Source organism: Ceratotherium simum, chromosome 5 (assembly GCF_057802395.1).
Source record: "Ceratotherium simum simum isolate JZ-2026a chromosome 5, ASM5780239v1, whole genome shotgun sequence".
NCBI classification, from domain to species: Eukaryota; Metazoa; Chordata; class Mammalia; order Perissodactyla; family Rhinocerotidae; genus Ceratotherium; species Ceratotherium simum.
Genome location: NC_141904.1, coordinates 80,942,688 through 80,964,034, shown reverse-complemented (window position 1 = coordinate 80,964,034; position 21,347 = coordinate 80,942,688). Strand labels below are relative to the sequence as shown.

Sequence of the window (21,347 nt, the reverse complement as noted above, 5' to 3'; positions counted from 1 at the left end):
GAGCCAGCAGAGAATGAATGAGGAGGGGCTAGCTGATGGGGTCTGAGCGGTGAGGAGGGGGATGGGAGCAGATCATCTAGGGCCTTGTAATGACTTTGACTTACTCTCATGGCAAAGGGAAGGCACTGGAATATTTTGAGCAAAGCAGTGACCTGTCTGTCATATGGTTTCAAAGGATCACCCTGGCTGCTGTGTGGAGTAGGAAAGTGCAAAGATAGAAGCTGGGAGGTCTTTGGCATGATTGCATGTGTAATAGTTGGTTATTAATCTGTGACATCATTTAGAGATAAAACAAACCTTAGAAAAATAAGCCAACAGATTCTTCACAGGGGGAGGAATAAGCCACTCGAGTACACTATCATATAGTTTCTTTCTCCACCAGGAAGGGGCTTGCTTGCACAGCAGCAGCTGAAGACCATTGTTAACCAAGAAAGAAAACAATTTCAATTAAGAGAGAGAAAGCTCCAGCCAATGACAGGGTCAAGTTCTCCTGGGGAATTTCCTTGGAAGGCTGATGCACTGCTTGTTTTCAGAGCCAGCCTGTGCTGCATGTGAAATGAGAGTTCCTGTTTCCTGCCGGCATCTGGAAATGGAAGGACTCCAAGCCAGAATCCAGAGGCTTGGGTTCTCAGTGTGGCTCTGTCACAACCTTGTCGGGTGACTGTGGGACATAGCAGCAGCTGCTCCGCCTCTGTTCTGCAAGTCTGTAGGTTGGGGTGGTATTGCCTCTCTGCCGTATTTCATCAGCCTGTTTGAGGGCCTGAGACAGTGCATCTGAAAGCCCTTTGCAGCTGAGGAAGCAGCACTCAAAGCAGGGGCATCATCATTAGGTTTGCCCAAATACTAGAGGAAGAGTGCTTGTCATCGGAAGGGGGGGTGTGACAAATTGACAGAAAAACTGAAGTGATAGCTGTCACATACTTTGTTCTGTACAGGAGCGACAAGCACTGTCTTCTCATTAAGATGCAGAAACATCATGTACGCACATAAATCTTCACATAAAAGGCACGAAGCGCAAAGGCTTGGGGACGTTTAGCACCATGTGCACAATGACATGGATGGAGGGAGTGGCGGGGATTCTAAGCTGGAAATCTCTCCAGCATGCCTGGCGTGGGCAGCTGCAGTTGGTGTGGTCAGAGGAGAACTCTCGGGAGAGAAACTTGAGCTGAAACCCGAGTGGTGAGAGAAAGACGTGTTAGAGTCCAGGGGAGGGGTGCTCGGGTCAAAAGGGAAGTTAGTGCAAAAGCACGTCACTTTAGGAGCCACGCCACTGACGTCAATGTGCAGACGTTGTGAGATAACAGTGTAGTGTATTAATAGAGATAATGGAGATTTAGTGTAGCAGGCACAGCTGACACTCAGCCCGTCTCCCCTTGGCCCACTTGAGAGTTACCTGGAGAGAATGTGGGCAGTTCCCCCTAACATGCTGAATAAAGGCTTCTCACCTCAACTGCCCACATCTGTCTGCTTCCCTGCCTGCCTGTGGGTGGTGTTCTCTAACAGCGGGAGGACGTGCTCCACCTTTAAATAGCAGAAATTTATTCTCTCACAGTTCTGGAGGCCCGAAGTCAGAGATGAAGGTGTTGGCAGGGATGGTTTCTTTTGAGGCCTCTCTCCTTGGCTTATTTTCTCTCTGTGTCTTCACATGGTCTTCCCCCGGCATGTGTCTGTGTCCTTATCTCCTCTTCTTATAAGGACACCAGTTATATTAGATCAGGAGCCACCCATATGACCTCATTTTACCTTATTACCTCTTGAAAGACCCAAGTGCCCATCACATTCTGAGGTACTGGGACTTAGGACTCCAACATATGAATTTAGGGGGACACAATTCATCCCATCACACGTCCTCGAGTGGCATTTTTCTCCTCCCTGCCTCAGTCTCCTCACTTCCTCGCTGCATCCTTAGATCCTCTCCCAAATATGCTACCTGGATCGAAGTCCTTGTCTTGGGTCTGCTTTGGGGGAACCAAACTAAGACAATAAGAATTGGTAAACAAACAAAAAAAAAACCCTGTGGATAACTGGAGAGTGCAGATCCACCTAAAAGCATTAAATTCGCTTTAGAAAAATAGCAAATGGATAAGCAAAAAACATTGACTGGGCCATGCAAAATACTTCCACAGTCCCAATCTGGGCTGTTTGTCTGTGTGCAATCTCTGGGCCAGATACTTTTTAGGTCCAGCTGTTACTTTCCGTCATTCGTGTATGTGTGTGTGTGTGTGTGTGTGTGTGTGTGTGTGTATAGGGGACAATCCCCTGAGATGTAGGAAATACACACAGTATAAAATAAAAGGGGGAAAATGCTATCTGTGATGTAATTCTGTATCCTGAGGCTTTAAGGGGGCTCTTACATCTTAACCCGAGAATGTGACCCAGCATCTCAATAATGCGTGTGGCTGAGTTACGTCCAGGCAGATGGAGCTTGTGTGTGGGGATTGTCGCCCCCTAGGAGGAAGGGCCAAGAGTGACATCCTTACAGGCCTCACTACATCTCAGGGCACGGTGCCAGCTTTTCCCACTAGAGGGCATTGCAGCTACAGAAACAAGAGAAGAGGTGTCTTTTTGGCCCAAAATTATTGAATTAGGAAGTTTGCTGCCCTGGGATTGTATTTCCAGTTGAGATCACAGACGCCTCTTTCGTATGTCAGTGTGAATTACACCCATCGCGGCCACGGGCAGGTGCTGAAGTGATGACGGGATTCATAGCTGATCACCCCCGGACTGGGGGTGTGATTTTCAGAGACAACAGGCAGGTTACACTGATAATACATCTTCTTTCTCTGAGCAGTCTCTTCCCCTCCGTTAGAACTGGCTGCAATGAGATGGGAAGGGGACTGGACATTAAGGCTGAAGATCAGAGTTTAAATTCTGGCTCTGACCCTTTCTGGCACCTTGGGTTTAAACAAATTGTTTAAACCTGATGTCTTCCTGTTTCCTAATCTGTAAACCAGGAATAGTGAACTCAGCCCACAGAGAAGTTTTGACAAATAAAAGTTTCAAGGATTTTGTAAATTTTAAAGGACTAGCAACCACGTAGGGGGGAATGTTATTATCTAGGCTGACCACGTTAATCTACATGTTGTAAGAACCTTTGATGAGTGGTATACTTCTTTAAATTCTACTATTAGATATTCATTTCTTTGGATTTAATTGCATTCTCTTTAATGAGCACATTCTCCTGAAATGGCACATACACAGTAAGCAGTTATAAATCATCAGCATTTTGGTGTGTTAGTTTTGGGGTTTGGTGCCTTTGGCTGAGAGCAAGAGCTAAGACATCTTGATTTGGGGAAAGAGAGGAGACATTTTAGTATGGGGCAGTGGTTCTCTTCTGGCATAGAGTATCAGGCCCTGGTCTCAAAGTAAATTGTGGCTGAAGAGAGGAACAGAGAAAAGGGGAGAGACTAAGCCATAAGGAGATGGCACAACCGCACAAGTTTGCCAGGAATAGCCAGGTCTTAGAAATACTCATTTATTTTCTGAATCCCTAAATCCCTACTACATAACAAATATTTGAGGTCATGTCTGTACAATGGCAAATTTACCATTCCTTCAATTGTTAAGCATTTACTGAACATACCTTATTATCCCATTAAGAGAACAGAGAAGGAAAAATACAGGTTTCCAGAATAATTGGGTAGATGGAAGGATGAGCAGTACTGCATGATTTGTGCTGTGACTGAGTTTCAGCTCCATGAAGGCAAGACTGGATGCTTCTTTTTCACTTCTATACATTCATTATTTAACACATGGTAAGTGCTCAATACGTAAATGAATGAATGAATGCATGAATGAAACCATCTCAGCTTAGGACAAGGATTCTCAAAATATTTTCCATGGTCCACTTCCATCAGAATCACCTGATCCTTTTCTATAGTAATAACCACTTATTGTGTATAAGACATTGTTCTAATTACTTTTCATATATTAACTCCTTTAATCTTCACTCAACCTTGTAAGATAGGTACTATTATTGTTACCCTCACTTTACAGATGAAAAAACTAAGGTTCAGAGTGGTTAAGTCACTTGCCCCAAATCACACAGCTAATAAATGGCCAAGATGAGAAGTGAACTCAGACAATCTAGCCCCAGAGTCAATGCTCAAAACCACTTCATTGTGTTGCTTGCTTCCCTCTACTTAAAAAGGATGAGACACATTAATATGTGCTGACAAGAAAGAATCAACAACTTATTTTTTTAAACTATTTTTTAAAAAAATTTTTTTGTTGATGAGGAAGATTCACCCTGAGCTGACATCCGTCGGCAATCTTCCTCTTTTTTCGCTTGAGGAAGATTAGCCCTGAGCTAACATCTGTGCCAAGCTTCCTCTGTTTTGTTTGTGGGACGCCTCCACAGCAGGCTAAGTGGAGTAGGTGAGCACCCTGGATCCGAACCTGCAAACCCGGGCCGTGGAGACAGAACGCATGGAACTTTAACCAGTCAGCCACAAGGCTGGCCCCAACAACTTATATTTTTAAATTAAAAAAAAGAAAATCAAGATCCTGGCCAATGTATTTAATAAGCTACCATCTGTGTCCAGAGAAAGAGATTCAGAGATGCTTTTATGCACAGATTCTCTCAGGAAGGAAAGCAAAGACACGAGAGCTAATGGCTGAACGTGGAGAGGGATATTTGAGGACTGGGATCAGGAGAGTGAGGAAGACATACATTTTGTGGCATGATCTTTTGCAGTGGTTCCAAACGTTTTTATTTTCTTTATTTTCCTTTCTATCATGTAGCCTTAATTTGTGTGTCTGTATTTATTAATTACATACAAGTACTACTGTCAATTCATGTGTTAAACGTTAGTAAATCTTATTTCTCTGTTAGAGGGAAAGATAGATGCCAGGAGCAGGGCTAACATTTTCTTCTGCATTCCTCTTGGACACACAGGCACCCCAGTTCCGAGACTCCTTCAACAATCATTTGTCGGTGACTTTCCAACACCTGTCCTGCCCCACCCCCGTGACGATCCCTGAAACCCATCACAGACCTCTAAATTACAACCTCTGGGCATTGTTCCTAGGCAATCTACATGGTGACTAGGTGACTAGCTGATTCTTCTGTGCCCTCATGTTTGAGAATCATTACCCTAGGTTTGAGCCAGAGAATGCAATTCCGTTAAAAGATCTAGGAGCTTTCTTACAAGCTTTTTCCTCTTGCCTTTCAACCAAATGAATTCTATTTGGCAGAAAAGAGAAGGGAGCACAGCGCTGGGGCAGGCGTCTCTCTCCAGGGCTGTTAACCACACTGCTGACCCCGTGCAGCCGGCCTCCTTCCATCGTGCTCAGTTTCTTCTTCTGCATTATCAAAAGACAAAAGAAATTCTCTTTTTGTTATGGTTTGAAGTTTAACCAAGAAACTTGGTATACACCATTTGACCCTATTCATTCATTTTTTTGTTATTCTTTTATATTAGCGCCTCTCCTTCCATATTTTGTGTGTGTGCCCTTTTTAATTTGTGAGCTCTGCAGAGTGCTACTTACTGGGCCCCTGGTGGTCTCTTAATCATTTCCCTTGTTTTACTCCCAAGGATTTTTTATGACTTCAATATAAGATTGCTGTTTCTCAGACCATTCTATTGAACTTACATTTTTGGGGGGAATCTCTAGGACTGCTCTGTCCAATATGATAGCCACTAGCCACAATTCCCTGAGTCAGACCAGCCACATTCAAGTGCTCAATAGCCACACTGAACCAGTGGTTAAAATATGGGATAGCACACATCACAGAATGTTTCCATCATCACAGAAAGTTATATTGGAGAGTGCTTCTCTAGAACCTTCCTATCCACCAATATTTACTCTAAAAAAGCTTAAATCTGCTTTTCTACAGCCAAACAAAAGAAGTTTGAATCTATCTGCCTATTTGAATCTCTCAAAGCCTATTCTGCTTCCTCTCTCTGGTTAGCTCCTTCTGGTGGATTGTGACATGACCTGAGGCAGCAAGTGCCCTCTTTACTTTTACTTCCTTTGGAGAGTAAACATTTTTGGAGAATTTGAACATATGCAATTTCAGACGTGAACATTTGTTTGCAGCATTTCTTAGGAAGTTACTTGAGAATGTGCTTCAACAAAATGAGAAAATATAATAGTCGTGAGGACTGTTCACAAATAGTCCCTTTCTCCTCTTTTCTTGCACATGGAAGGATTGCACTTATCTGCCCCCTTTAAAGTTAGAATTAGGGCCAGCCTGGTGGCATAGCGGTTAAGTTCATGCGTTCCACTTTGGCAGCCTGGGGTTCACCGATTTGGATCCTGCGTGTGGACCTACACACTGCTCGTCAAGCCACGCTGAGGTGGTGTCCCACATAGAAGAGCTAGTAAGATGTACAACTAGGATACACATAACTATGCACTGGGGCTTTGGGGAAAAAAACAAACAATCATTAAAGTTAGAATTAACCACGCGACTTGCTCTGGCCAGTGAAATGTACATGGAAGTGGCATGTGTCAGATCCAAGTAGAATTGTTTAGGGCCAGTGCATAATTGTCCAAGTTCTTTTTCCCTCGGACAGACAGCATGCTGCTCAGTCAGCCTGGGTCCTGGAACGAGGGTGATGTGGGGCAGTGCTACCACCAATCTCTGGTAGGCATGTGCTCTGAGAGAGCAACAAAACTTGCGATTCTGAGCCACTGAGGCTGGAAGTTGTTGTTACTTCAGCACGAAGTAGTCTACCCTGACTGACACAGAGAAAGTAACGAGAACAGAGAAGACATAGGATCCAGAAAACAGTGAGTCCAGCACAGAAATAACTTAAAGGCAAGTCTCAAGATGATAGCTGTGTGGTAAACATTTCAGGGCAGCAGTTGGAAGGCTCAGGGAATCAACAGAAAGATTGGATGCAAAGAGAGTCTGGGGGAAAAATAGACATATGATAAGGGCAAGAAGCAAATGAGTAAAGATAAAGAGAAGCTCCAGGAGAAAACAATCTTTAAAGTACAATAATAGTGAGCAAATGTTTTCAATGGTGAATAATTTCCCAAAGTAACAAAAAATATAAATATGAATATTGACGTGCAATTTTAAGACCAACCTCTAGATACGGCAAAAAAGACAAAATATAAAAGTTATCTGACTTAATTGCATTAAAGTGAAACCACAGATGGCAAAGGTTGGGGATGGAAAAAAGAGGGGGAAAGCTGAGGGCAAGAGGAGGGGTGTTTATATCTTCACCTTAAGAGTCATGGAGTAGCTGTGAGAAACTATTAGTTGTCAATAATGCTAGAGTTTTATTTAAAATTAAAAGGTAACTGATGGAAAATCTAAAAAAGCTGAAATATCTAAATAGGGAAGGGGAGGTTGGAGTGATATAAGTTAGCTAAATCCTGCCCTGTTATATTGGCAGACAATAAACAAAGACTAAATTTGATCTTGGTTATCAAGTTCTAGCACATATCTCCAGTAACTACCAGGAGAAACAACCAGGAGCTCAAAATGAATGTCTTTGCTGATGGGACTGGGGTTGTGAAGGGTGGGCGGGAGACGTTACTGCCAAGTAGTGTATTACTTTGATTTTAAAACTTTGTAATTAACAAAAATGAAGGAAATCTTCACCTCTACAGGTTGCTGATTGATCTGCTGCTATGGTTTTAGTGAAATGAGGTTCCCAAAGGTGTTTCACTTCCTGATCTCTACTTATAGACAATATCTAGAATAGTTCATTCTTTTCCTCTCTCTCACAGGAAAAAATGTAAAATATTTGGATTGTGAGAGAGCTTTAGCCATTCACTCCACAGGTATGTAAGAACTCAGGCTCTTGAGTCAAATTAGTTGGAGTTCAATCTTAATTCTTTCATTTCATAGCTGTGTGATGTTGGGCAAATCGCTTAACTTCTCTGTGTCTTGGCTTCCTTCTTTACAACATGGGGAAAAGTGATGGTAATAATACCCTCATGTATATCATGATGATTGAAAGAATTAATTTTTTAAGTGATTAGTATAGTGCCTGAAATCATTTGGTCACTGTCCTTGCAGAATTTAGAATCTAGTGCAGGAACAAGAGAAGTGACCATGCAGATATAAAACAGGATGACTGTACGTGATGGGCAATACCCAAGGTCGCTGATGGGTGTCATGCCTTTTGTAATGCACTGAATATTCCTATCATCCTTCTACCTCAGGTTTACATCCACATGACTTTCTCTGACATTCAGTGAAACAAACAAGCTATATCTTTAGCAACCTCCCACCAAGCGTTTGTGACACCTGTGAGATCTGCCTATCCCCTTATGTATATAATCTCAGATTTCCTGAATCTCCCAGGCCTTGTGAATTATATTTCAGATGTTTCTCCAGACGTACGCCATTAAAGATATTTGGAATTTCAAAATAAAGGACAAGCAAAGGTGTAGCCCCTATGAGAAGAAATAATAAGCACTTTCCGGGAGTCTCATTACGTCTCATTTCAGGATGAGGGTAGCCTGGTTATTTTCCAAGCCAGAAGGCACTTGCTTTGCATTTGCTTCAAATCTATGCACTTTAAAAAATACCGTGACATTTTGCTTTTGAGACAAAAGTCCAAAAAAAAAAAAAAAATCACTTCTACAAATGTGAGTATTAAAAACTTAATTTATAAATGCAAACAAGAGCAGCTGCCAAGATGCCAACACAGTTACTTAGTTTGCAGACTTGGAGATTGTGGGCAAGATTCCTCATACCTGCTCTACACCTGTGTGTGTGCTGCCTTATCAGGGATTGAGAGAGCTGTTCCAGAAAGAAGCCTCTGTTGTCATTCTTTCCTGTCTTAATGCTTAAATGCAGCTGGTGGGCTTGAGGGTACAGTTCTGGAATTTCTTAAGAGGGAAAGCAGGAAGTGAGATGGTGTATGGTGCACAGTTGTTCCATGTACTCAACATACCTGTATCATTTGGAAAACTGCTCCTCCCTCATTCCATGATGTCTGAGTGGGATTGTCAATCATAGTGTGCACTCCCCAACTTGGTCCCATGGGGGTGAGTATCTGGTCCAGACTGTCCCAGGCACAGTACCCCTTCCTCCTGGGAACAGCACTGGCACAAAAATAGATGCTTCACAAGAGGAAGGGCTCTGTCTTATTGGCCCTTGAACACTGCTTTGAACATCGTAAGAGCTCAATAAATACTTGCAAAATGGATAAAAGTCTCAAATAGTAGTTAAAAGGCCATTTGTAAATTTATATAAGGATGTTGGGAGATACAAGTGTCCTAATGCCCAAAGGAGTTGCTAAACTAGTGGGAGGTAAAGTTGGGCGTGTTGGGAGCCATCTTCCCCTCCTGAGAAAGACGGGCTGAGAAAACATGGAGGGAGACAGAGGCAAGGCAGGAGAGAGAGACCGAGCCCTATTCTATTACTTGAATCTTAGTCTTGCCTATAGGTGGTGCCGCACCTGCACTTCCCAGTTTCATGACCCAATACATTTCCTTCTCTCTTGAGCTGGTTTGAATTAGGTTTCTGTCACTTGAGTTAAAAAAAAAAAAATTATCTACGTGTATATACAATTATGTACATATACATGGCTGGGCTCTTTTAATTCTCATTACTTCCACCAACCAGACCCTCCCAGTGACATGGGAGGAAGGAACAGAGCCGAAAGGTGTGTGTGCAGGTTGAGAAGGCCAGCAGATAAGCAAACACATTTTTTTCCAGAGACACTGGGGTAAGCTCAGACTTCCAAATGTGACCCCTAACTCCATCTGATGACCACTCTCAGTCAGTCCTTTGGAGTGGACACGACTCAATTTAAACATGCCTGCCTTCTCTCCCTTCCTCTCCCTGATGATAGTAGCATATGGATTTTAGCCCTTAACTTGGGTTGTTAGGATACAAATCCTGCTGATTTACTGAGTTGATAGCTGGTAACCATCCATAACAGAAGGCTAAACAAGGGTTTGGGCTCTAGGATATTGAGATGATTGGGCAATAATTCCAGAGCTTCACTGTCCTCAGCCAACCACTACAGATCGGGATAGAGCTTCCCTTCTGCCCTTGGCAAGCATCCCTCCCTGGCTGTCAAGTCTTCTCAATCTTCCTGGACAGCCCTCTGGGGAACACTGGCTTGTGGCTCCCCTCTCAGCTGACCACCCCAGAAGAGCCTCAGATCTCAGACAACACTGCCACCTTTTCAGATTCTGCTGTCAGCAGCCCAGGAACAAGAAGACCAAAACCCACTGAAATTCCCCGTGCATCCAGAGGGGGACGTCCACGAAATGTGTGTGCACAGGCCACCAGTCAGCTCAGGGCCAGGACCGCACGTTCTTCCCAAGTTCTCCAGACCTTTGCTAGACCTTGCAGACTCATGCTCCCTGCTGGTGGCAAGTTTCTGCTTCCAGGGGGCACTTGACCTTCCCAAATCTCACCTCCTGTGGCCTGTTTTCCCTGTTCCATGCCACCTACTCCTGGAACTCAACCTCTTTACCTTGATTTCACCCCAAACCCACACACAGGGCTTGTGTGCATCGCAGACTTGGCTAAAGGTTAGAGTCTCTGGAGCGTCCTTATATCACAGTGACCACAAATACATTAAATAAGTTAAATACCTAAAGTATCTGCTTTTAAAACTCTTTTGACCATCATGCTGCTCACCAACTTCACTCTCCTTTCTCCAGTCTTCTTTCCCCTCTCTTTTTGTCCCACACCCACATCCTGTTATCTCTACTTCAGAACAGTTTGGTCCTCTCCAACCCATTTCATCAAGGCTTCACCTTCTTAAAAGACTTGGCAGTCCAAGGACAAGTTCACTTCCAAGTGGAATTCTGATACTTGCCATTTTGACGGTTATTTCTACCATGCCACCTTTCATATACTTTAACTGATGTAAAGATGCACATTCATTCACTCTCTCCTTCTCCATATATATGTGTGTGTATGAATGTATGTGTATGTATATATATATACGCATGTGTGTGTATGCACACACATACATGCTGTCTATATGTGTGTGTGTATGTATATATATATACACATACATATATATATATACACATACACATATATATATACACATACATATATATATACACATACATATATATATACACACATATATATATATATACACATACATATATATATATATACACACACACATATATATATATATATATATCTCTCCTGTGTGTGAACCTTGACTTCCCTTGGTGAAAGTGTGTTCATTTGTAAAGTTAGGGATATATATACTAGGCTATTTCTAATACTGCATTCAGCTCTAGTTATTTTTAGTATATATACCACGTATTTGTCTGTATATATATATATATATGGTATGATATATATTAGGTGTTTAAAACTTATATTCATTTACATGTTTGGCTTAACATTTTTCCACTATTTTTAATGTTAAAATAGAGTATCTTCACTTCTTCAATGGCTGTGAAATGGTACAATAGTTACAGAGTTGTCTTGAACTCTAAAACATAAATTTTCTATTTTTGTCTCAGAGTTCACTAGAAGAATTATTAACATGAGCTAAACTAAATGGATGGAGCATACTTGATACCAAAGCTAGAAAATCTGGCCCTCTGTGTTCACATGTCCCATGGAGTTTACGTGACTCTTTATGTCCATCACTGACCTGCCCCAGTGGTCAACTAAAAATGTACCTAATTTCACGGTCAGCTGGAGACAGGTCAGCTAGGGCTTCATGGACAGACTGAGAGGCTCACAGTGCCACCTGATGGCATCATAAAATTCTATGAAATAATAAGGTTTCTGGATAGGACATTGCCTTTTAAAGCATGGAAGTATTGTCTGAATTCATCTATCTACATGAATCTGATTTGTTTTGCAGAAAATACATCAATTCTTAATTATATGTTAGTGTTCAAAAAAAACCCAGGAGTGAAGAATCATTTCAAAATCGTGACACAGTTGAGCAAATTTTTTTTTTACTTGATTTGATTTTTGTGAATTCCGGTTTTTGCCATTTAAAAAAATTATCTTTCTTGTCAGTGAGGCAGAGTGAAAAAGACCCACCTAGGTTTCAATCGTAGTACCAGGTTCACTAGCTATGTAGCTTTGGGAATGCAACTCAACCTTTTCCAGCAACAGCTCCTTGTTGCTTACCTTGAAGGATTGGGTCTTCAATCCTTGAGGATCATAATACTTACCATGAAGGACTGTTCTAAGGATTATTTAAAAATCCTAGGCATTCAAGTGATAAACAAACGATAGTGACGTTCATCTCTGTCCTTCTTCCCCAATCCTCCTTCTACTTTGCTCCATCAAAATCTAGAATGAATATAAGTGGGATTAGAATTTCCTGGGAATACAGAGCAGTCCCTTTCCCCTGCCTCTGGTCCTGTCCTGGGGGATGATGGCAGACTTTCTGCATTCTCCATCCTGAAGGGCAGCTTTGTCAGTGGGGAGCCAGTTAGGAAAACACATCCTGCCAGCAATTCAATAGCAAGAATAAAATAGAAGCAACTAGTTAGAAAGCTGCTGGGAAGGCTCAAAAGCCAAATGGGATGGGAGGCACCTCAGAGTTTAACACCCACAGGAAGCCATTGTCACCTGAGGCTTGAAGCACAAATGGAGGAGGCCGTGTTGTTCTCAGAGCCCAGGAGCCAGGGCTGCCCAATGCAAACTGTGATCACAGTGGAAACACACCTTCTGCCTGAGATCCTGCCTGTAACAGAGAGAGAGGGAGACGAATGCCCTGGCTTCTCCCACCGGAGCCTCCTGCTGGCTGAGCCTAACCGGAAGATACTTGGCAAGGAAGCTTGAGAAACATAGTAGAGTCAGCCCATTACAGTAGACAGAAGAGCAGAGGAAGGGGAGGGAATGGATGAGAAGGCAAATAGGCAAAGACTGGCAGAGAGCCAACTGGGGTAGGTCTCCCGTTTATTTGTAGCCCCGCTTTCTGCATCTGAGTTAAAAAATAATCAGAAAATTCTTTCCAAGATTAACGCCCTTTCTGACACTTTTCCTGAGGGACTTTCCGTTACGTGTGTTAATGCATGGTGCTACCTGTAAGCAGGAGCTCACGGGCTAACACACTTACAGCAAATATTCCAGTACCTGTTGTCACCGAGGAGGAAGAGGTGGGACCTTGAAGGACTGGGATGCAGGATGGATTAGCTCTGCTGGAGGGGGTGCTGCAGTCCCAGGTGCTGCGGGAGGAACACCGTGTGTGAGCTGAGGGAGAAAGTCCTGAAGCGTGGTGGTGGAGAAGTAGTCCAGAGCAAATAGCATCCAATTGCTTAATCAGCCGAGAACAAGTCCCGGCTGTCTAGGATAATCAAAGGAGAGGAAAAGAAGTACCCATCAGTGATTTAATTCATGCACCATCCCACTTGATTTAAGTCCATTCATCAACTATTTGTTGAGGCGCTACTATATGTTTTCCAGTGCTTCACACATAGGAATCAGCAACTCAGTCTTAGCTCTTGTTGCTATCATTATTATTATTAAGGGTATGTAATGAGATCATAGAGAAAGGACATCCAACTTCACCTGGGGGGTTATCAATAAAGGCTTCAGATGGTTCTGAGTCTTAAAGCTGAACAGGAGTTGACCAGGCAACAAGGCAAAATCCTTCCCGGCAGAGGGAACAGCAGGAACAAATGCTTAGAGATGTTGCAGAGAAGATTTAAAACTTGTCAAAACTATTCCTGCTTTCCAAAAAGTTTAGGGCTCATTACTGACCCTGATTTTATGAAACCATAGTAGGGTTGTTGTGGTAGGTAAGTGAAAATACAGGATACCCAGTTAAATTTGATATTCAGATAAGCAACAAATAATGCTTTAGTATATATAAATATACTTTAGTTTAAGTGTGGCTCATGAAACATTTGAGACATACTTATACTAAAACATGATTTGTTGTTCAGCAGAAATTCAAATTGAAATAGACATGCTGTATCTTATCTGACAGCCCTAAACCATAGGGCTGATCATAGACTCCCTCATGCAGACCAAATCTCTTAAAAGAAGAACAAAATTACGATTCTTAGCCCCAGGTACTTCTTCAAAAATAGCCCAATGAGATGGCATCTTTAGAAGAGTGGTTGACAAACTTTTTATGTAAAGGTCCAGATAGTGATTATTTTAGGCTTTGTGAGACATGTGGTCTCTATGGCATTCACTCAACTCTACCTTTGCAGTATGAAAGCAACCATAGACAATGCATCAACCAATGAGCTTGGCTGAGTTCCAATAAAACTTGATTTATAACAATACACAGAGAGCCCATTGTCACAGTTCGTCAATCCTTCTTATAGAAGTTGGTTCAAGAAATGTTTTCCTTGTGGTAAAAAGCTGCTTGCAACTCAAAAATAAAAAACAAACAACCAATTTAAAAAATGGTCAAAGGATTTGAAGAGACATTTCTCCAATGAAGATATACAAATGGCTAATAAAGACATGAAAAGTTGCTCAACATCACTAATGATTAGGAAAATGCAAATCAGAACTCCAATGGGATCCTGTGTTTTACCCATCAGGATGCTATTATCAGAAAAACCCAAACAAACCAAAATAGCCATAACAATTGTTGGTAAGGATGTGGATAAATTGAAACTCTTATGCATTGCTGGTGGAATGTAAAATGGTGCAGCCACTATCCAAAACAGTATGATGCTTCCTCAAAAAAAATTAAACATTGAACTACCATATGAGCCAGAAATGCCACTTCTAGGTATTTATCCAAAAGAATTGAAAGAAAGGATAAGAACAGATATTTGTACAACAATGTTCATAGCAGCATTCTTCACAATAGCCAAAAGGTAGACACAGCCCAAATGTCCACTAATGGATGAATGGATAAACAAAATGTGATACACACACACACACACACACGTAGACATACACATATACACACACACCCTAAAGTATTATTCAGCCTTAAAAAGGAGTAAAACTCTGATACATGTTGCAACATAGATAAACCTTGAAAACATTATGCTTAGTGAAAATATCCAGACACAAAAGGACAAATATTGTGTGATTCCACTTATATGAGGTCACTAGAATAGTCAAATTCAGAGACACAGAAAGTAGTTGCCTGTGGCTGGGGGAGGGAAGAATGGAGAGTTAGTGTTTAATGCATGCAGAGTTTCAGTTTGGGTTGATGAGAAAGTTCTGGAAGTGGTTGGTAATGATAACTGCACAACAATATAAATATACTTAATGCCACTGATGTGTACACTTAAAAATGGTTAAGACGGTAAATTTTACGTTACGTATATTTTACCACAATAAAAAAGTTACTTGCAGAAGTTTACCTGACTAATCATATACTACTCTGAGACAACCAGACAATATTCTATTTATTTCTAAACTAGAAACAATGGCACAGACTATAGTTACTTATAAAATTCCAGTAAATCTAGATAGAAATAAGACGTGATGTAACAAAACTTGAAATGTTGTCTTCCCAGTGCTCAGACAAATTATGTCTCAAAGTCTCACTGTAGAGCTTTCTCGCTCAAGCGCTAGGGGAGGTGATTGTAACTTTGTGCACCAACTGCTGATGAGCCTGGACAGCTTACTCCTGTCCCTGTACTGAGGTGAGAAACGGCGTCCATCCAGTCATAGTCATAGTGTCCATCCAGTCTATAGCAAGGACCACGGTAGGTGCTCAGGATAGCAAAGGTCATAATTAAACCTGGTCCTTGCTCTCCAGGGTTTTTGATATTGTGGAGAAAACCATGCAAATGAATCCTTTTTTGAGAGGTAGCTGCCAGCAATTGCTGACTCAGTGTTCTGTCACCCACTTTGCCTCCTCCCCAAGCACCACTTCTCACTTGCTTTCTAGCCATTATCGATACTTAGAAAATTTTTGTTGATTTATTTTAGCCTCTGCCTCTTTCCACAAGAGCATGATAAAATGGAAATAAAAAATCAGAGTCAGAAAAGAGAGAAGCTGAAAGGTTCAGTGACATCATATACCTCTATCTCCAAAGCAACTTATTATATGTCTCCTCCAAATTCTTATTCAGTTTCTTTTTAAATGGCAGCAGTGAGAAATCTTCCTTGAGTTCTAGCAAGATTGATTTTCCACAGGGCTGAAATTATTCAGACTCATTGCTTTTGACTTTTGTCTGTGAATGAGGCATTTTACCTAGAATTTAGAGATATCATTATGTGAAAATTAATTTCATTTGTAATAAATTGTCAAATAAAATAATCTGCCTTTGAGATATGCTAGATGCTTGGGTCATTGATAGAGTTTTATGCAGACACAGAAAGGCTGTTTTGGACTTATTGATGTATTTGGCCAAAGTGCTTCCTATTACGTGATAATTGATCGAGATATATGTTTCTGATGCCAGAAACACAAACAACAAACACACACACACACACACCTTAAATGTACAATTCTTTTTCATGCATATGTGCAGTTAGGTAATGGATAATTCTCAAAATACTTATGTACTTGATTTTAACATGATCTTGAAGATGAAAGCTTTCCTTTCTAAGAGCAATATGCAAAGCTTTAATTTTTTTTCGGTACTGGAAAATAAGAATTGCCCTATGCTTTGCTTAGTCACTTCTCTACCCACTTATGTTTTTTAGCCGCCTTCTTTATTACCATTGCTATACCCTATTGCAGGCCCCCTCCACTCGGCTGGATTCCTGCAGCCATCCTCCCTGCCTGCAATTCCACATCTCCTCCAAGGGGGCTGACAATGGAGGGACCATTATAAAATGCTCATCTAATCTTGTTACCCTCTGGCTCAATAATCTGCAAAGATTCCCTGATGTCTTCAGAGTAAAGTGCCAACCTATTGGCTGGTCAGGATCTGAGCAGTCTACTCTCTTACCACCTTTGCACATGTACTTTCTCTCCATGCAGTGTAATCACATTAATTTCCCAAATGTTCCATGTTCCCTCTTTCTCCATGCCTTTGCTCATACTGTTCCCTCTTCCTGAATACTTTTCCTTTCTCTGTCCACCTGGTTAAGTCCTAGGAGTATAGTGTAGTGGAAAGAGATCAGACTTTGGATGTGGATGCAGTAGCTGAACTGTCTACCTGTTGTCTAATATTATGTGCCTCTTGTTCTTTTATCTGCAAAATGACTTAAAAATACCTACCTTGTAGGGATCTCATGGTAATTAATTAGATAGTGTAAGAAAAATCACTTGGGACTTAGTAGTAGTATTTTATAAATAGTTGTTTTCATTAGTCACAATATTGCTATTATTCATAATATTAATATTTAAATTATTTTTGTTGATTACACTACTCAAGTGTCACTTATCTTGAAAGCATTTTCTGATGCAAGATAAGGGATGAGTTTTCCCTCTTTGTGTTAGTCCTATGACTTGAAAACCCCTTCTCTGTTTTAGCCATCGTCTCCTTGTACTGGAATTGTTGGTTCAGTTGTGTCTTTCTCTCACTGGGTAGCGGACATATCTCAATAAGTGAGTGAATGAAAGAATTCCCCAATTACTACTGGCTTTTCCATAGCATCATCCAAAATAACTGGTAAGTACTAGTTCAGCAATAATCTCAAAGCCGACAAGTTCCCAGTATAGATTTTTTTTTGTCAAACCAGGGAAACCACGTATGTAACAGTGAAGGAATTAATTCAAGATGGCGGAAGAAGAAGGAGATGGTGGCATCTTCCTTCATTAGCTTCCAGTCTTCTCTCCTCTAGTTCATTTTCTTCCCAGATGCCAGATAACGTTCAATTGTCCATCCCCTGCTTTAAATACTTCAAGGATTTCTTAATGCACTTAGAATAAGTATCATATGCCATCTTAATAGTCTCAGCTCTCAGTTCTCGTCACTCTCTACCCACTTCTCAATATTCCAGCTATGCTGAACTTGTTATAGTTCCTCGAATCTCTGGCCTTTGCATACAGCATTTCCTCTGCTAGAAGTTCCCTCACCACTTCACTTGCTACCTCCTCTTTACCCTTCCTCTGGTCTCATCTTAAGCATCACTTCCTCTAGAAGGTATTTTCTGATGCGCTAGACTAGTTTTGGATACCCTCCCTCAAGCCCTCTAGCTACCTCATAAGGTCCTGTACTTCCCCAATTACCACGCTCATTGCGCTTTATGGTACTTAATTTCTGAATGTCAACTCTCTTGGCTAGGCTGTAACCTCATGAGGACAGGGATCAAGTCTGTCTGGTTCACCATTGGATCCCCTTAAATATAGCAAGCAGTAAATGATTGCTGAATAAAAAGAAATCTGGTGGTTTAAAAAGCAGTTGCGTGGAAATGTGCAGCCCTAAATCTTGATAAACTTGGTTTTGCGATAAAAGAGAGTGCATTTCCAAACCGGGATAGTCAGCATATCTTTCCTCTCATCTCTCATGTCAGGGCATCTGAGAGAATCTTTATTCACTCTTACACCCACCTATCTTCCTAGAGAATAGGCCCAAGTTTCCTGGCCAAGGTGATGAATCAGTCAGAGAAGCTTTTGGCCCAGCATACATGTCATGTGAATATGAGGATGGCATAACTTTCTGTCTGACCTGGAGTCTTGTAGTACATTCCGCGGCACATCTATAGATCTTGATTTACCTCTCTTTTATTGGAATTTTCTGTAACCCTTTCCATATTCACACATACTTCTGTCACCTGATGGTCAGTGACAATAAATGAAGGTAAACTACTTTTTAAATTTATTTTTTCTAGCCTTAGATGTCTGTGTGTGTGTGTGTGTGTGTGTGTGTGTGTGTGTGTGTACGAGAGAGAGAAAGAGCTCCTGACATAATAAAGGTTTATTTTATTTATTGTATAGTTGTACAGTTTATTTAATTTTACTATTCTTTATCCCAGAAAAGATTTAAGATGTGTTTATATTAACATTATCCACTCTGCCTCATTACCACAGATAACTGAAAAATACTGTAATGAAATCTTCATATGATCCTTTAGAATTATGGAAACACTCCGTATGATATGGTAGACTTATTTTTCTCTCTATTTTCATTTTGATGTTTGTACTTATTATTTTCTCTTAGCCAATTTTCCATTCATTTAAAGCATCGCATTTCCTCAGAAAATCAAGGCTCTTTCTACTCAGATGATTCTTCCCCCAGATCATTCTATCTGTTGGTGCCAGAACAATCTTTTTAATTCATAAGCTTGCAGATGTCACTTAGTAAATCCAAGGCCTTTAAGGGCTCCTAAATTCCTGTAGGACAAAGACCAAATCCCTTAGCCTGGCATTTAGGATTCTCTAGGCATATAGTCCCAACATCCTGCATTAATTTTGTTTTTTTCACCTACATTGAGTGCCAGCTGTATGCAAGGCTGTGTGAATGGTGCTGCAAGGGATAGTATGACGAACATGACCATGGTTCCAAGTAGCTCACAAGTTTAAAAGGAGAGATCAGATAAATATGATCCAAGGAAGGAGAGGGAAAGATAACTTCTGGTTGTGTGTGGATGTGTGTGGGCGAGTGCTGATCAGAAAACTCAGTGCCGACACATAGTAGGCGCTTACTCAGTGTAGTGGTAATGCGTGAAAGATGGCATGACCTCAGTTGTTCTCTTGGGAGGTTAATATGATAGAAGGGATTGCAGTGGGTCCAAGCTGGAGATAGGAAATAAAATATAAGTGATCAAAGGAGATGCAGGGAGTTGAGAACCTTGGGTGTCATTAAAGACTGTCAGTGAGAATACGGTGTGGGCATCCATGAATGGAGGAACTGACGGAGAATCAACAGGAATATCTAAGAGGAGGAGGGGATTAAAAATGCCAATACAGTTTCCAGTCTGGTGTGAAGGTGCTCGCAATATCAGAAAAAGGAAAATCAAGAGGGAGTTTAGAAGAAGAGCTTTAGAACTTTTACTTTGAGAACCCAGTGAGATATTCCAAGGGAGATGTCCAGTGGCTGTGTTGGAGGAGAGTGTAAAAGTTTGTTGGAGTGGGATTTAAGTGACAAATGGGAGCCTTTCGCATAGAAGGCATGATTGAGCCATAGGTGGGAGTGAGTTTGCTCAAGGAGAGAGTGTGGAAAGAGAATCACTTTCTTCTCGGCTCTTGGACCCCCTGCTCCAGGCTGGCTCTGTGTTCCAGAGCCCACCAGGACACCCCTGCTTTGCTTTTGCTGTCCACCCAACTTTGATGTCTTCTTCTTTACTTGACTAAGTGCACCTCTGTCTGTTGAGTTCTCCAAATGTTTCTTTAATAATCAACCACATATGAGGTGCTTAGCTAGATGCTACAGGTTATAGAAATGGGCCCTGAATCCTCCAGAGAGTTGTCTTTAAGATCTTGTCCAAGCCCCAGCCCACATCGACCTTTCTCTCTTCCGAATCTTTGGAGCATATCCTGTTACATGTCTGACATTTATCACAATGAGTCCTGGTACTTGTATTTACCTTGTTAGAACTCTGTGACATCTCCCCATCTAGACAAAGGGTTCCTTGAGAATAGACACTGTCATACTCTGATCTGAGTTCCCTAAAGGTCTAGAACAATGTTTTGCACACAGTCCGTACTGTTTTGAAGGCTGTGTGACTCTGCTTTTATTTGCTAGTATTTCCTCCCCCCAAACCTTGATATCTATTGGCACCAACTCTTACATCTTAAGTTTCTAGTTTGATGACTCAAGTCTAGATAAAAACATGACTTGTTATGACTCACAAATTATAGAGACAATTTTAATAGAGAGACACTTCTGCTCACCTTGTCATTCAAAAGAGCTAAAGTGCTTTCTGAATGCTAAATATATGAAGATGCTATAAACACTGCAGTGAAGAATGAAGTGATAATTAATGCTTAAGTAATTAATCACCCAGCTCAGTCCATGGTGGGTAGTTTGGTGCAGTTGCTGATGTTAAAATCATTTTCTTTTCGTTACAGTGACAACACTTTAAGAGGAATCTGGATTATTTAAAAAATTTCCATGGACTTGGGACGATGGAATCATAAACTTCAGAGCATGAAGGGCAGCATATACTTACCTACCAAATGATAAATGGTTCCTTTTCAAGGGCTAACTGTGAGTAACTAGTAGAACATCCAAGATACTGTTTTGAAAGGGGATCTCAGGTAGAGTCTGGGATCAGTGGGAGAATGTCATGATGAAAAATGTCCACTGCAGTTGAAGGTAGTAAAGGCACATGCTTGCTTTCTTTGACCACATCCTCATTCTACATATGAAGAAACTGAGTCTTGGAAGAGGGATATTTTCAACAAATGAACATTGATTGAAGCCTACTACGCACTAGGCAATTTACCATATAACATAAACTTCCTGTGAACCTAGATGCTGTGCTGAGAAGTACACGTACTACTTCAGAGGCCCTTAGCACAGTACATGTGGTTGAAACTGTATTTACATCTCTTTATGTTTTCTCCTGCACTGGAAAGAAGGAAAACACACTCATGCATTTATTTTCAGTTTACCCACTCAGCAGACAAATTGAATGTTGATTTCTTAACCTAACAATCTAA

The 21,347-nt window shown here is 41.2% G+C and overlaps 1 long non-coding RNA gene across 11 annotated transcripts in view; it reads left to right on the top strand.

The window, feature by feature from the left end:
* The window catches only part of LOC147917102 (uncharacterized), a 122,659-nt gene that overhangs the window by 46,278 nt on the left and 55,034 nt on the right, over positions 1-21,347 (top strand). For 10 of the 11 annotated variants that reach the window (XR_015552272.1, XR_015552267.1, XR_015552273.1 and 7 more), the window contains one exon: positions 20,754-20,892. This is a non-coding gene — a long non-coding RNA (uncharacterized LOC147917102). Of the gene's footprint in view, positions 1-17,273; positions 17,413-20,753; positions 20,893-21,347 lie in introns of all 11 variants that reach the window. The other variant, XR_015552266.1, reaches the window with a different exon arrangement.